General features: G+C 41.6%; 1 protein-coding gene across 2 annotated transcripts in view; it reads right to left on the minus strand.

Moving 5' to 3' along the window:
• The window catches only part of NUMA1 (nuclear mitotic apparatus protein 1), a 70845-nt gene that overhangs the window by 51164 nt on the left and 4434 nt on the right, over positions 1–15247 (minus strand). The window contains exon 1 of one of the 2 annotated variants that reach the window (XM_077762192.1): positions 10013–10177. The exons of the other annotated variant lie outside the window; for it this stretch is intronic. The gene's annotated coding sequence lies outside the window, so the exon portion shown is untranslated. Of the gene's footprint in view, positions 1–10012; positions 10178–15247 lie in introns of those variants that run through there. 2 annotated transcript variants of the gene reach the window in all.

A 15247-nucleotide genomic window follows, 5' to 3' on the forward strand; every position in this document is an offset into this window, starting at 1 on the left:
TGAGAACTACAACTACAAAGTTGGTTCCTTGGCTTCTGGGACTCTTTCCACTACCCAGATACCTCCCCTAAACCCAGGAGATTTACATGTTAACTGTATTTTTTACTTTCATAATTCTCTGCTTCATTAACTCACTAGATAAATTAAAGCACCTCTTAAAAATCAATTATGATGAAGATACTTCACCTCTTGCTTGAACAAGTTTATTTTCCTTGTTCTCTAAAACCAATGAAGCAATACAAAGCTAGATTTAAAAACAAAATTAGTAGGGCATCTGGGTGGCTCAGTTGGCTCACCGTCCAACTCTGGATTTTGGCTCAGGTCGTGATCTCACCATTGTGAGACCATGCCCTGCACTGGACTCCATGCCCAGTGTGGAGTCCCTTCAGAATTCTTTGTTGTTGTTTTGTTTAAACTTCTGTTCTACAAAACACTTTTTTTTTTAAGTTTATTTATTTTGAGAGAGAGAGAGAGCAGAGGAAGGGGAGACAGTGGATCCAAAGTAGGCTCCACACTGACAGCAGAGAGCCCTATGCAGGACTCAAATCCACAAACTGTGAGATCATGACCTGAGCCAAAGTCAGACGCTTAACCAACTGAGCCACGCAGGTGCCCAGATTCTCTTAAGAATTTTTTTTTTTTAATGTTTTATTTATTTCTAGGAGAGAGAGAGAGACAGCGTGAGCAGGGGAGGGTCAGAGAGAGAGGGAGTCACAGACTGAAACAGGCTCCAGGCTCCGAGCTGGCAGTCAGCACAGGGCCTGACGCGGGGCTCGAACCCACGAACCGCGAGATCATGACCTAAGCGAAAATCGGACGCTTAACCGACTAAGCCACCCAGGCGCCCCTCTCTTAAGAATTCTTAAGAGATGCTCTCCCTTCTCTGCTTCTTTTATTTCTGCTTTTTAAAAAAATTTTAATGTTTATTTATTTTAGACAGAGACAGAGCACAAGCAGGGGAAGGGCAGAGAGAGAGGGAGACACAGAACTCGAAGCAGGCTCCAGGCTCTGAGCTGTCAGCACAGAGCCCAGTGTAGGGCTCAAACCCACAAACCAACCACAAGATCATGATCTGAGCTTAAGTCAGAGGCTTAAGCAACTGAGTCACCCAGACTCACTTTTTTCCATTTTCTTAATGTTTACTTTTGAGAGAGAGAGAAAGAGACAGTGCACACACGCACTAGCCCGCAAGCGAGAGAGGGTCAGAAAAAGAGACATACACAGAATTGGAAGCAGGCTCGAGGATCTGAGCTGTCAGCACAGAACCAGACATGGGGCTGGAACTCACAAACTACGAGATCATGACCTGAGCCAAAGTCAGACATTTTACCAACCAATAAGGACCCACCCAGGCACCCCTGTTTCTGTATAAGATTCTTTCTCTCTCTCCCTCTGCCCTTCTCCCCACTTGTGCTCTCTCTCAAAAAAAAAAAAAAAAAAACCCAAAACCCACAAAATTTGTAATCTCTCAGCACCTTTTTGTTCCCCTCCAGCCCCCCCACAAGAAATGTTAACAGACTTCCATGCGCCACAACACATAAGCACAAATACATTTTTATATTTAAAGGATTTTTTATTGTTTTAAAAAAACTAGTCTTAGACTTTAACACTGCTCTGCAACTTGTTTTCCTCACTTAATAATTTATCGTGAACATTCCTCCACCAAGTCAGCAAATAAAATTTCAACTCACACTTTGAAAAAGCTGTATAGTAACAGTCGATATAACGGGTCCACATATTTTTCAACTGATGGACATGACTATTTGTAATCTGTTACCATTTCAAACAATGCCATAATGCGTATCCCTGTACATATTTTTTTAATTCTTTAAAAATTCTTTTAAAAAAAGAAATTTTTTTCTATCCACACTTCCTTGTTGTCTAATGTTTTGATTGCTTCCTTTTCTATCTATCATCATTCCTGCCTTACTTGCTCATATAATTTTCCTCAGGGCTCAGTGTGATAAAGGGAAGCAAAGCAACTTGGAGAATGTCAATATGTGACATGTGATACTTATGGTTGGTAAATTAGAATTGGCCTGTCTTGGCCACCTCTCCCAGCCACCTGCACTACCCACCTCCCCACCCCAGCCATACATGTGCTCCTTGTTCTGGTCTCAGCAGCTGCTTCCCACTCAACTGATGTGGCAGAGCTGGGAAATTAGTCCTACTCTGTCACACTCCTGGCCCTGGCCAGTGCAGACAGGCCCACTAGCCATCCAAACAAGTAGGAAGGAGAAAAAATCCATTATCACTATGAAATATTATAATACAGAAGTATACGAAGTAAAATGTAAAACTCCCCACTCACCAAACCTTAACCCACATTTACCAATGGCACTCCCCTCCTCAGAGTGACCACTGTTATAAGTCTGCTATGACCTTTCAGACTTTTGTACACATGTGTGTATGTATAGAGATGTGTATATATACATGTATGTATGTAAATAAAAAGAGTATGAATGTGTTTGATCTACATGCCTGTAATCATTCTGTTATAATTTGTTTTGCAACTTTCCTTTTTCACTTAAAAATTTCTGACATGTTTCCATATTGGTATAAACAGATTCCTCATACTTTTAATTTTTTTTAATATTTCTGAGAGAGAGAGGTAGAGCGCGTGCGCGCAAGTGGGAGAGGGGCAAGAGAGAGAGATACAGAATCTGAAGCAGGCTCCAGGCTCTGAGCTGTCAGCACAGAGCCTGACATGGGGCTTGAACCCACAAACTGCAAGACTGTGACCTAAGCTGAAGTCGGACACTCAACCAACTGAGCCACGCAGGCAACCCCTATTTCCTCATACTTTTAAAAGCTTGAGAAATATGCTATAGTTTTTGGACAGCTAGGCCTTCTGACTAATGTATTTCCCACTATCCAAACGTCAACAAACTATGACCTGCAGAGGTAAGTAGAGCTGACCCTTGAACAATGTAAAGGTTGGGGCACAAACCGCTCCCACCTCCGCCACCCCATGCAGTTGAAAATCCATGTATAGCTTCTGACACCCCAAAAACTTAACTACTAATAGCCTACTGTTGACTGGAAGCCTTACTGATAACATAAACAACTGATTAACACTTTTCTTTCAAGTTATAAGTATTAATACTGCAATCGAACAATAAAGCTAGAAAAAAGAAAATGTTACTGAGAAGTCATAAGTGAGAGAAAATACATTTACAGTATTGTACCGTGTTTAACAAAAAAAATCCACATATAAGAGGACCCGTGCAATTCAAATCCATGTTGTTCAAGGGTCAACTGTAGTTGCAACTACACATCCTGCAAGGCTTGAAATATTTACTACCTGGGTCTAAACTAAATAACTCATTTAACATCTAAAGAGCAGTTTCTTAATGGAGACTAATTGTTATCCAACTGACAAGAGTGTGGCTATGTTAGACTCATTTTAAATGAAACTTATATGGAAAAATAGGTCTGATATATAATATTGAAGAAACAAGTCTAAAACACTCAAAGGACACCTGGGTAGCTCAGTCCGTTGAGTATCCAACTCCTGATTTCAGCTCAGGTCATGATCCCAGGGTCATGGGATTGAGCCCCCCATAGAGCTCCATGCTGAACATGGAGCCTGCTTGAGACTCTCTCTCCCTCTGCCCCTCTTCCCAGCTTGCGTGTGCTCTCCAAAACTTAAAAATACATATGTATTTTAAAAATAAAAATAAAATGCTCCAATGAAGTCAAAAGACATCCCTCTGCTTTAGGGTTGAAATACTACTCTAATAAATTTCCAATGTGCTATTCTTCATCTTCTTTTTCTCTTTGATTTCAACTAATGGGAAACAGACCTGGCTCCAAATATCCTTCAGTGACGCTGATGAGCAATGCAGCTCTCAGTAACACACTACAATAATAGTATGAAATCAAAGTAAGCTCCCTCACCTCTGAACACCAACAAAGACCCCCCGACACAACACGGGTGTCTGTCCTTCTCTTTTGCTTGTAGAAGATTCACTACAAAGGAGCTTAGCATTTCTAGAATGTCTAGCCAACGGCTAAGAGCTAGGGCCCTGACCTTTGTGAGAAAGGCCAATTCTCGCCTCCAGAGCCTAACCTTCTGAGGATCTAAGCCATGAAATTAAATCATATCTATGAGAAATTTTAGGTCATCCAATTTCTGTAGTACAGAAGGGGAAGGTGCCATCACCCCAATTTTATAAATGGAAAAGTGAGTGTAACTTGTCTCCTTTTTCATTTGTAGAAGTCATTTTAGCAAATAGGGCTTCATAACAGTGACCCCTCAACACACACACTTTCTCTTTCCATCCTCTCCCAAATTTTGATTTTAATATAAGAACGGCAAAGAAGCTATCATACCCTCCAGGGAAGTTAAGTTAATCTAGTACTTTGAATGAAAAATTATCAAAGAAAGAATACTATAGTTTTCTCATGGAAGTGAGAAGGCTTTCTTTAAGTGATTCTCTAGAAGAAAATTTGGCAATATATATTGGGAACCTAAAAGATGTTCATATTCAGGGACGCCTGGGTGGTTTAGTTGGCTGAGTGTCACACACTCGGTTTTGGCTCAAGTCATGATCTCACAGTTTGTGGGTTCGAGTACTGACCTTGTAGAGCCTGCTTGGGATTCTTTCTCTTTCTCTCTTCCACCCCTTCCCCCCACCGCACTGGCTCACGCTCTCTGTCTTTCTCAAGATAAATACTTAAAAATATATATTAAAAAAAGTATTACAATACTATTTAAAACAGGGGCGCCTGGGTGGCTCCGTCGGTTAAGCATCAGACTTCAGCTCAGGTCATGATCTCATGGTTTGTGGGTTCGAGCCCCATGTCAGGCTCTGGGCTGACAGCTCAGAGCCTGCAGCCTGCCTGGGATTCTGTGTCTCCCCCCTCACTGTCCCTCCCCCGCTCACACTCTGTCTCTCAAATATAAATAAACGTTAAAAATTTTTTTAAAAATACCATTTAATAGAAAAAACTAAAAGCACTATAAAAATCCTATATGATAGACTACTACATAGTCATTATAAATATTTATAGTTTCAGCCACATTTTAAAGTTATATGAATTTATACAATGAAAATAATGGTAACCGGGGAAAAAAACAGAATGTAAAATTACAGGTAATGTATGACATTGGACTATGCAAAACAAAATATGCATAGGTACAAAACATTGAAAGGAAATACTAAAACTGGAATAAGTGATTTTCTCCAGATGGTAGGGTTATGGATGGTTTTAGTTTTCTTCTTTATACTTTCCTATATTTTTCCTGTTTCCCACAATGAACACATACGACTTTCCAATCAGATTCAAAAAATGTTTTTGGTTTCTATTGTATAATCAAAAGTTCATCCTTTGTGAGAAGTTTTATCCTCAAAGGATTAGCAGAACTAAGAAACTCCCCTCCCCCAAAACAACAACAAAGAAGCAAGCAACTCACTAATAGGAAGACTGCATAATGTACATGTCTAAGAAAACCATCTTGGGGATGTGGAGAAGCTCAGTCTACAGGCACAATGCTGAGACTCTTGGGTGGCTCAGTAGGTTAAACGTCTGACTGCTGATTTTGGCTCAGGTCATGATCTTGCAGTGCATGGGACTGAGCCCCACATCAGGATCTGGCACTGACAGCATGAAGCATGCTTGGGATTCTCTCTCCCTGTCTCTCTGCCCCTCCTCTGCTCGTGCACGCTCTCTCTCAAAATAAGTAAGTAAACTTTAAAAAATAAATAAAGGGACATTGCTGACCATTTCCTCCCTTCTAGCTTCTGGAGCTGCTTTAGTAAATGTAACTGAGGAATCAAGTTATACTGAGACTCCTGACAAACCTTATACTCTAGACCCAGGACCATCACCTTCTCAACCCTAAGATCTAAGACCTTATACTTAAAGAAAACAGACCAAGACCTAAGTAACATGGATTGGATCATGTTCTTTCTAACATCAGAAACATTTGGGGGTACCTGGCTGGCTCAGCTGGAAAAGCATGTGACTCTTGATCTTGAGGTAATGAAATCAAGCCCCATATTGGGTGCAGAGATTACTTAAAATAATTAAAGTATTTTCTATCTCAGGAACACATTTCCCAAACATGCCAGGCATTTTCCAAGCTCTGTGCCTTTGCCCATATGTGACCCCCTTCAAAATGCTTTCTTCTAAACCTACTGAAGTCCTAGTTCATCTTTTACAAGCTGATTCAAATGCCTTCTCTCTTCAGATGCTCTCCTTGTTCCCCCAATTCAAAAACAACTGTTCTTTCCTGTATATATCCCAATATTGCTTGTTCTTCTGCACATTTTATTCCATTCCTCTTTGGGTCTACACTAGTTGCAAATATGTTTCACTTGACTAAGCTTCTAGAGAGCAGAAATCATCTCATCTAGCTCCTTTTCAGCACAATGCTTGCACGCAGGAGGTGCCAAATAACGTTGTCTGGCTGAATGACAACCAACTGGCCCTAATCTAATGGATTCTTTCAGTGAAGCAGGCCAGTGAAGCCAAACTGTCAAAGAGGACAATCTCTCTAATTTAAAGTCACATATCTAGCATGAGTGAACACGAGAAAATATCATAGGCCTGCCACTTTAAGGGGACTGTCAAGATGTGTTTACACAATCCTATTTAAAACTAAAGGGCACTAAGGGAAAGAGGAGAAATAGGGAGATTAAGAGGTATGGATTCTACAGGTCACCTCCTCCTCTGTTTAGAGCCCAAATCTCTCAGCCTAGTGAGCTTACCAAACAGCTATTCTCTCCTTGAGGTCACTATAGGATCTAAGTGTCAAAAAGCAACTGATTAGGCCACTTTCTGTCCAGCAACTGGCTCTGCTCTTGGCCATTCAACTCTAATTGTGGTTACCTGGGGCTTTTTCTCTAAATGAATCCCATTGCACCAATCATTAAGAGAATCCCTCTAAAGAAAGGCTTAAAATTAACCACAGCAGGGAACAAAGTCTCTAAATCTCCTAAATCACAATATCCACACTGTCCATTTTGATGAAATTCACCCCCACTTCCTTCAAACAATAGGTCCTACCAGGGAATGATTTCTCCCAGACCAGCATGTCCTATGATTGTTTTTCAGGAGAAAGCTCCTAGTGCCTGCTTCCAATTAAACAGCTACTTCACTTTTGATCACTCAGCTGTGACTGCACATACAGTGCAAAATCACTATAAGTTAGGGGCTAAAAAGGAATTCCACTCCTACCCCGAATCCAAAAGTCAAGTAACTTAGAATAAGTTGACACTTTCCCAGCTCAAATTTCCTTAGGCTTACCTGTTTTCAGAACTAGAACTCTTAGCATGTAACTTTTTCAATACCAAAATAAGGAAAACAAGGCCTAGAATAAGAAAGAGAATTACAAGGGCATCTCAGTGGCTCAGTCGGTTGAGTGTCCAACTTTGGCTCAGGTCACTGTCTCATGGTTCTCTGAGTTTGAGCCCTGTGTTGGGCTGTCTGCTGTCAGTACAGGGCCCACTTTGGATTCTCCCCCCTGCTCTCTCTCTGCCCCTATCCCACCTGTTCTTTCTCTCCCTCTCTTTTTCAAAATAAAAAAATATAGGGGCACCTGGGTGGCTCAGTCGGTTGAACATCTGACTTCGGCTCAGGTCATGATCCTACGGTTTGTGCGTTCGAGCCCTGTGTCAGGCTCTGTGTCTCTCTGAAGCCTGGAGCCTGCTTCAAATTCTGTGTATCCCCCTCTCTCTGCCCCTCTCAAGAATAAATAAACATTAAAAAGTTTTTTGTTTAGTTAAAAAAAAAAAAAGAAGGATGGNAGGAAGGAAGATGAAGGAAGGATGGGGCCCCTGGGTGGCTCAGTGCGGTAAGCATCTGACTCTTAATTTCTGCACAAGACATGATTTCAGGGTTTGTGAGTTCAAGCTCCATATCAGGCTCCACTCTTAACAATGCAGAGCTTGCTTGGGATTCTTTCTATTCCCCTCTCTCTACCCTTCCCTGGCTGAGGCTTGCACTGTTTCAAAATAAATAAACTTTAAAAATTTTTTAATAAAAATTTTTAAAAATGAAGTGACACCTTTTTAAACAAAATTTCCAATCTTATCAAATGAAAACTACAGTCAAATTGGTCTCTATAGGAGGTTATTTACTTATTCTAACAATATTATCATTGCTCAAAATATTTATGAAACTCTCTTGGAAACTGCCTTTAAAGTCTATGTGAGAGGGGTAGGGGAGAGGAGTAGGGGGGTGATGGGCATGGAGAGGACACTTGTTGGGATGAGCACTGGGTGTTATATGGAAACCAACTTGACAATAAACTATGAAAGAAAAAAATAAAGTCTACTCTATGTGAGACACAGACAAAAATTAAGTCTTACTGTTTTGTAGTCACACCTCATTCTTCACCAAAATACGTACTGGCTTGCTTGACTCTTTGGCTTACAGTATCTTTTGGCTGTGAACCCATCAAGCAAGGGTGAAGATTTGCTACTTCTGAGGATATTCAAAAGATTGGCTTAGAAGCTAAAAATATTCTGAGCATTGGCAGCATCACCGGAATAAAGCCTGAGAACACAATTACTTTGAAGAGGATAAACTTAGAAATACTGTTAACTGTCCTATAATTATAACAAAGGGGACAAAATATGTGCAATATATGTCACGTGTTTAATTATGTTACTTTACTGGTTTTTTAAGCGTTTAATTATTTTGAGAGAAACAGAGATAGCATGAGCAGGGGAGGGGCAGAGAATGGGGGGAGAGAGAATCCCAAGCAGGCTCTGCACTGCCAGTACAGAGCCAGCCCAATGCATGGCTCAAACTCACAAAACTGAGAGTCTGAGCCACCCAGGTGCCCCTACTTTTTTTTTTAACGTCTTTATTTTATTTTGAGAAACAGAAACAGAGAGCGAGCAGGGGAGGGGCAGAGAGAGAGGGAGACACAGAATCTGAAGCAGGCTCCAGGCTCTGGCTCAAACCCACAGACTATGAGATCATGACCTGAGCCAAAGTCAGACATTCAACCCACTGAGCCACCCAGGCGCCCCTGTTTATTTATTTTTGAGGGTGAGAGAGTGCACATGCAAATGGGAGAGGAGTAGACAGAAAAAGAGAGAGAGAGAGAAAGAGAGAAACCTAAGCAGGCTCCAGGCTCTGAGCTGTCAGCACGGAGCCCAACGTGGCGCTTGAAACCATGAACCTCAAGATCATGACCTGAGCTGATGTCAGACACTTAACCAACTGAGCCACCCAGGCGCCCCTTTGTTACTCTACAATCACACATTATGTAGTCATAAATTTTGGCCCTGGAAGAAATCTTCCATATCATAATACAAGCTGTTTGTTTATATATGAGAAAACTTCAGTCCAAGAGGTTAGGTAGTTTGTCCCTGGTCACACAGTTGGTCAACAACAGTCAGGATTAGCAACCCAGTCACCCTGACTTCCAGCATAATCCACAAACATATCCTAATCCATATTCCTCCCATTTCCGTGTTCCTCACTGCTGTCTTCCAAAGGGAAAGGAAATAACTTGGGATACTGAAGCATACCAGAGTGATTCTGAAACCCAGTAGCTGAGAAAGAATGGCTTAAGACCAGTATCTCTCTATATGTATAAGCCATTGTTTAGTATGTAGCTCACAAGAGTTCTGGATAAGGGGAAACCTGTGATCACTTCCGACCACACCAAGAATATGTTTATTAAACCTCTCTCCCTGGGTGGCTCAGTAGGTTGAACATCAGACTTCAGCTTAGTCATGATCTCATGGTTAGTGAGTTTGAGCCCCACACCGGGCTCCCTGCTGTCAGCCTGTCAGTGCAGAGCCCACTTCAGATCCTCTGTCCCCTTTCTGCCCCTCCCCCACTTGTGGTCTCTCCAAAATAAATATTTAAACAACAACAACAACAAAAACTCTCTTCCTACCTCCTGTAGTAACCCATGTGCTTCAAGTAACTGAAAGGTTACTATGAAGAACACAAATCAGGGAAAAAGAAAATAGTAAAGCTTCTGTTCAGGAAAAAGCTGATCTATGAAAAAGCAGAGAGAGGACAGAAACCATCTTGAACTTACCTCCTGGGGGACAGCTTCCTCAGGCCTGGACAAGATCCCTGGCAGTCGGCTTAGAATTAGCCTCTACCCAGGGAAGGGGCAAAGGGGCAGGAATGCTTGTTCATTCTCCCATCCCACCCACTGTTGGTCAGCTCAGCTGCATATCACCCTGGGCAGCCCCAGCATTCTGTAGATCAGACAGCAACCGGAAGGGAAGCCACGCAGCCTAGGTCAATGGGGTGAGTCAGTGGCAAAGCAGGAAGAGTCACTGGGGCAGAAATTCTGGCCTCCTGTGGCAAGATTGCCAAACCACACCACACCCCTACCCCCACCCCCACCTCGCCTTGGTCAGCACTGGGAAGGCCCTATTAGGATTCTGGTCTAATAATCCTAGAAAGGTCCTTCCTCAGGAGGCTCCATACCACTCTAATTTCCAAGTGTGTTTCTCCTCCTCAAAAACCTTCCAGGGCTTTCTTCTGTCTAAAGCATCTGTCTAAATTATTTGGCTTAATTTTCAAAGCCCTCCATTATATGGCCTTAAGTCATTTATTCAACCTTACTTCCCACTATTCCACAGTGTACTCTCTGAACTAATCAAGCCAGTCTTGCCACTTCTCTCTGCATAAGACTCTATTTCTCATTCCCTGCCTGGAGTTATCCAGCAGGGGTAAATCCAAACACCTTCACGAGTCAGGCAGGTAAAAGGAATGGATTCTCCAGTAGAGCAGGTGGCAGAACTATGGAGTGCTGTTCCCATCTAAAGGCATTCAAATATTTTATTAGTTTTTATTAGTTTATTTTTTAAATGTTTATTTTTGAGAGAGAGAAAGAGAGAGAGGGAGGGGCAGAGAGAGAGGGAGACAGAAGATCTGAAGCGGGCTCTATGCTGAGAGTAGAGAGCCCAATGTGGGATTCGAACTCACAAACTGGAAGATCATGACCTGAAACAAAGTTGGATGCTTAACCTACCAAGCCACCCAGGCACTCCAAGGCATTCAAATGTTTTGATTCAAATATTTATGCAGTTCTTCACTTTGAGCATCACAATAACTTTTTTTTTTAAAGATTTATTTTTTTTTAATGTTTTTATTTATTTCTAGGAGAGAAAGAGAGACACAGCGTGAGGAGGGGAGGGTCAGAGAGAGAGGGAGTCACAGACTGAAACAGGCTCCAGTCTCTGAGCTGGCAGTCAGCACAGAGCCCGACGCAGGGCTCGAACCCATGAACCGCGAGATCATGACCTAAGCGAAAGTCGGACGCTTAACCGACTAAGCCACCCAGGCTCCCCACAATAACTTCTTAAATAGTTATTAATACCCTCCCTAGCTTGCAAGTGAAGAAACTTTCCCAAGGTTAGGCAGCTGGCAAAATTCTGGGCATCATCTCTGAAGCAAAGCAAGAGCTTTGAAGTATTAGGCTTCCCAATAGTACAAACACCATAGAAGATAACAGCACTCTAAACTCTGAAGAGGAAATTCATTTTTCATGATATTACATACAACTTTAATAGTGGGATGGAAAACCCAAAGAGCAGCTTATCTAACCATATACTCCGACTATCTCAAATTCTATACATGTTCCTCTCAAAGTCTTTCCTAGTTGTTCCAGGTCCTACTGAGTTCTCTCCTCTCTCAATTCCTATAGGGCTTACAGACTAGACAACAAGGTCAAAGTGCTAAATTACATACAGTCACACAAAACTGAATAATGAGTCCATGTGTTTTCCAGCCTCACTAGTCAAACTACTGTATTAACCTATCTAGTTCTACTAAAAATGTTTAACCTGAATCTAATGAAAAGGAGATAATCATACAAATCCAAATTAAGAAATATTCTAGGGGTGCCTGGGTGGCTCAGCTGGTTAAGAATCCAACTTTTGGTTTTGACTCGGGTCATGACCTCAGGATTCGTGAGATAGAGCCCCACTTCAGGCTCCATGCTGACGGCAAGGAGCCTCTTTGGGCTTCTCTCTCTGCCTCTCCCCCACTCACACTCTCAAAATAAATGTATACACTTTTTTTAAAAATCTGCAAAAATCTAACCTAAACTCTTTAAGAATGTCAATGTTGCAACAGATTAAAAAAGCATTCAAGATTAAGAGATTAGAGGCATGACAAAATCATGACAACTAAATGCATGAATGATCCTTCACTAAAGGCTGATTTGAAAAAAAAAATCTATAAAAGACATCACTGGGAAAACATGAGATGTCTAAACAAGTATTATATACTGGATGTACTGAATCAATCCTAAATTTTCTGAGAGCTAGCTGTATTGTTATTATATAGGTAGATATCTTGTTTTTAAGAAACACTGAACTACTTAGGATGAAGAAACATGTTTGCATCTAACAGTCAAAAGGTTCAGAAAATGAAAGATGGAGAGCAAATGCAGCAAAATGTTAACAACTGGCAAATCTAGACAAAGAGTTTGTTATATTTTTCTTGTAAAGTATCAATAAGTTTGAACATATACAAGAGTATATAAATATTTATGATTCCTATAAAGTATCTATGGGTTTGAACAGCTGGTGAGGAGGGAAATCCTGTATTGTACATTTCTTTATATACTCAGCTCTTTAAGAGATAAAACAGGCACTCATTGCTTATTTGCTCACTGCCTAAGGAAACTGGGCTTTGGAGGTCAGCAACCAGACAAGTACATTTTGCAGCAATTCATGAGGGGTACAGTAGCAAACTCTTAAGGAACAAGAGGTTTCTCTCAAACTCACACCATCACACCACATGGAAGACAGAAAAGTAGGTAATCAAAGCTATTATTATCTCACCCCTCACTGAGGCCATCTACAAGTGAGACACCTGACAAATGGCCACTGTACGTGGGCAAAATACACTTGTCACCCACACAAAGGACCAAGATCTGGAGTCACATTGCATCCACCTGGCTGTAGGGTACCAAAAACTTGATAGCCTGCAAAAGAAGTGTGTCTGACCAGTCACAGGAAGGAACCCAAGTGGTCAAATAAATAAGCCTGAAATATACAGTCTTTACTCCTCATCATATAAAACCTGTCCTCAATTGCAATAAGGCAGAAGAAATCTAAATAGGCAAGGGTTGATCACTGGCATTTCCTGCACTGGCTTCAAAGAAATCAGCCCTTAAGTAGGAGAGAAAGGGCAGCTGACACAGCTGTCAACTGAGGCCTCAACCCAGAAGCATTCTGTGCAATATGCCCTCTTTCCCTTCTACAGCCACCAGATCATTTTACTTCTGCCAAGTGGTCCCTTATTAGGATGACTGATTGCCCAATGGCCAACCCTTAACCTTGACTCTCTCCTCTCACTGACAGCCAAGCTATCTTTCCAGATAGCTCCTCCTCCAATTTAGCAGAAAGAATAGCCAAACTGTTCCCCCTCAAACCTCCATCAGCTCAAGTAAGATCTATAATAGTATTACACAGAGCTTATTTCTCAAGTCTGCCACTTTTAGCGTTTTTTACCAAAGACAAATGAAAACACAGAAAGCCCACTCATCAAGCTTTGGAATCATAAACTCTGAAGGACAGAAAATACAATGCTTTTAGATGTGATCTGGCAAAAAAAGGTCTCAACAGTTCTGACCTTACCAAAAGTAACAAGATACAATTTAACAGGATTAAATATAAAGGTTTGCATTCACAATAAAAGAAATCAACTAAACTAATACAAGATGGTAGTGACCTGGTACAGCAGTTTATATTCAAAAGGCTGCCTTTAGGCCTTTGGAGTAGGGGAGGGAGGCTGCCTATGATGGGAGGTAGAAGAGAGGCTGTTACACTCTCAATGAACCATGAATTTAACAGAGCTACCCAAAACATCAATGCAGGCTTGGGTTGTGTTAGTAGAAGGCAACTCTGTGCCCCACATTTAAAAAGCAAAGTCAGAGTCCACATAGCTAAAGAATGAAAACAACTGTGGTGAAAGGTCTAAAAGTTATATCATAGCAAATGTGAGGGAAGAATTACAGATGTTTAGCCAGGGAGAACACGAACGTTTTTTCAAATATATGCATACTTGTCATGCAGGTGAAGAGAAAATTTTATGTGTTCTTCTGCAAGAAGACAAAAACAGAACTAGTGAGTGGAAATTGCAGTTTGGTGTGACATAGGGAAAACTTTTCAGCATAGTAAGGAAGTTAAGAATGTGGCTTATGGAGCCCGGAATGCTGGATGGATTAGAACACCAACTCTACTTACAGACTGTATGGCTTTGAGTAGATTACTTTATTTGGGTCTCAGTTTCCTTGCCTGTTAAAGGGAATAGTAATAATGATAGTATTTACCTCACAGAACTTTGGGAAGCAGTTCATGTAATGTGCTTAGAACAGAGCCTGCTACCGTACATCCTGAGGGGAAAAATAATGTTAACTATTGCTATAATAAATCAGACAACCTGAGAATCTTCCCACTAAATATGCCTGGAAATGCTTAGAAAATATAATAAACATCCTTTTAGATCGTGCCAATTAAGTTACACACTTACCCTGTTACACACTATGCTCTGTGACACTGGGACTTGGACTCCACCAACCCTATGACACCTTTGCCAGCTGGCTCCCTGTTAGGCTCTGACAATAGGAGGTGCTAAAGGGAAAATAGAAGGCAAGAACTTCCTCCCTCCTATGGCTTGCTGTTTCTTGACAACAGCAGGCGGTTCCTTCCTACTAAACTCCCAGAACCAGCCTCACTGCGCCCCCTCAGAGGCACCAGCACCATCTGGACAGAGCTCAACCAAACCTGACTCCTCTAGGCCCTTCCTGGAAGCACCTGAGAAACCAGCAGCACCAGGCGATGCCCTCTCCTCCGAGAACCAGGGATAGTTCCTCCAGATCCCTTCAGACTTACAGGCTCTGAGAACTCCAACCTTCCTTCCCTTTTCAGTCCTAGATGAAGTAGCTGCTTAATGCAGTTATTACATCAAAGTTCCTTTAAGATTCCCTTTTTGCTTATCCAGCCCTCCAGCAAGGGTTTAAACTAATTCTCTTTACTGACTTCACTTTTAAGATAGCTATATGTGGTTTCTACTTTCCTGATTGGATCCTAATTGATACATAGATAAACTGAGCTCACAAGAAAGAGAAAGTCCAAGAAAAGTGACCTGACAGCATAGCTGTCCCAGCAGTGTAAAAAATTTATAACCACCTCATTGTCAAGGAGACAGATTTTGAGCCTACAAAGAGCAGTTGAGATTCCTGTACAAAGGCTAAGACATTCAATAAAGACAGACCTGGGGGGGGGGGGGGGGGAAAGAAGTCAGC

This window comes from Crocuta crocuta, unplaced genomic scaffold, assembly GCF_008692635.1.
Source record: "Crocuta crocuta isolate KB4526 unplaced genomic scaffold, BGI_CrCroc_1.0 scaffold306, whole genome shotgun sequence".
Taxonomy (NCBI): domain Eukaryota; kingdom Metazoa; phylum Chordata; class Mammalia; order Carnivora; family Hyaenidae; genus Crocuta; species Crocuta crocuta.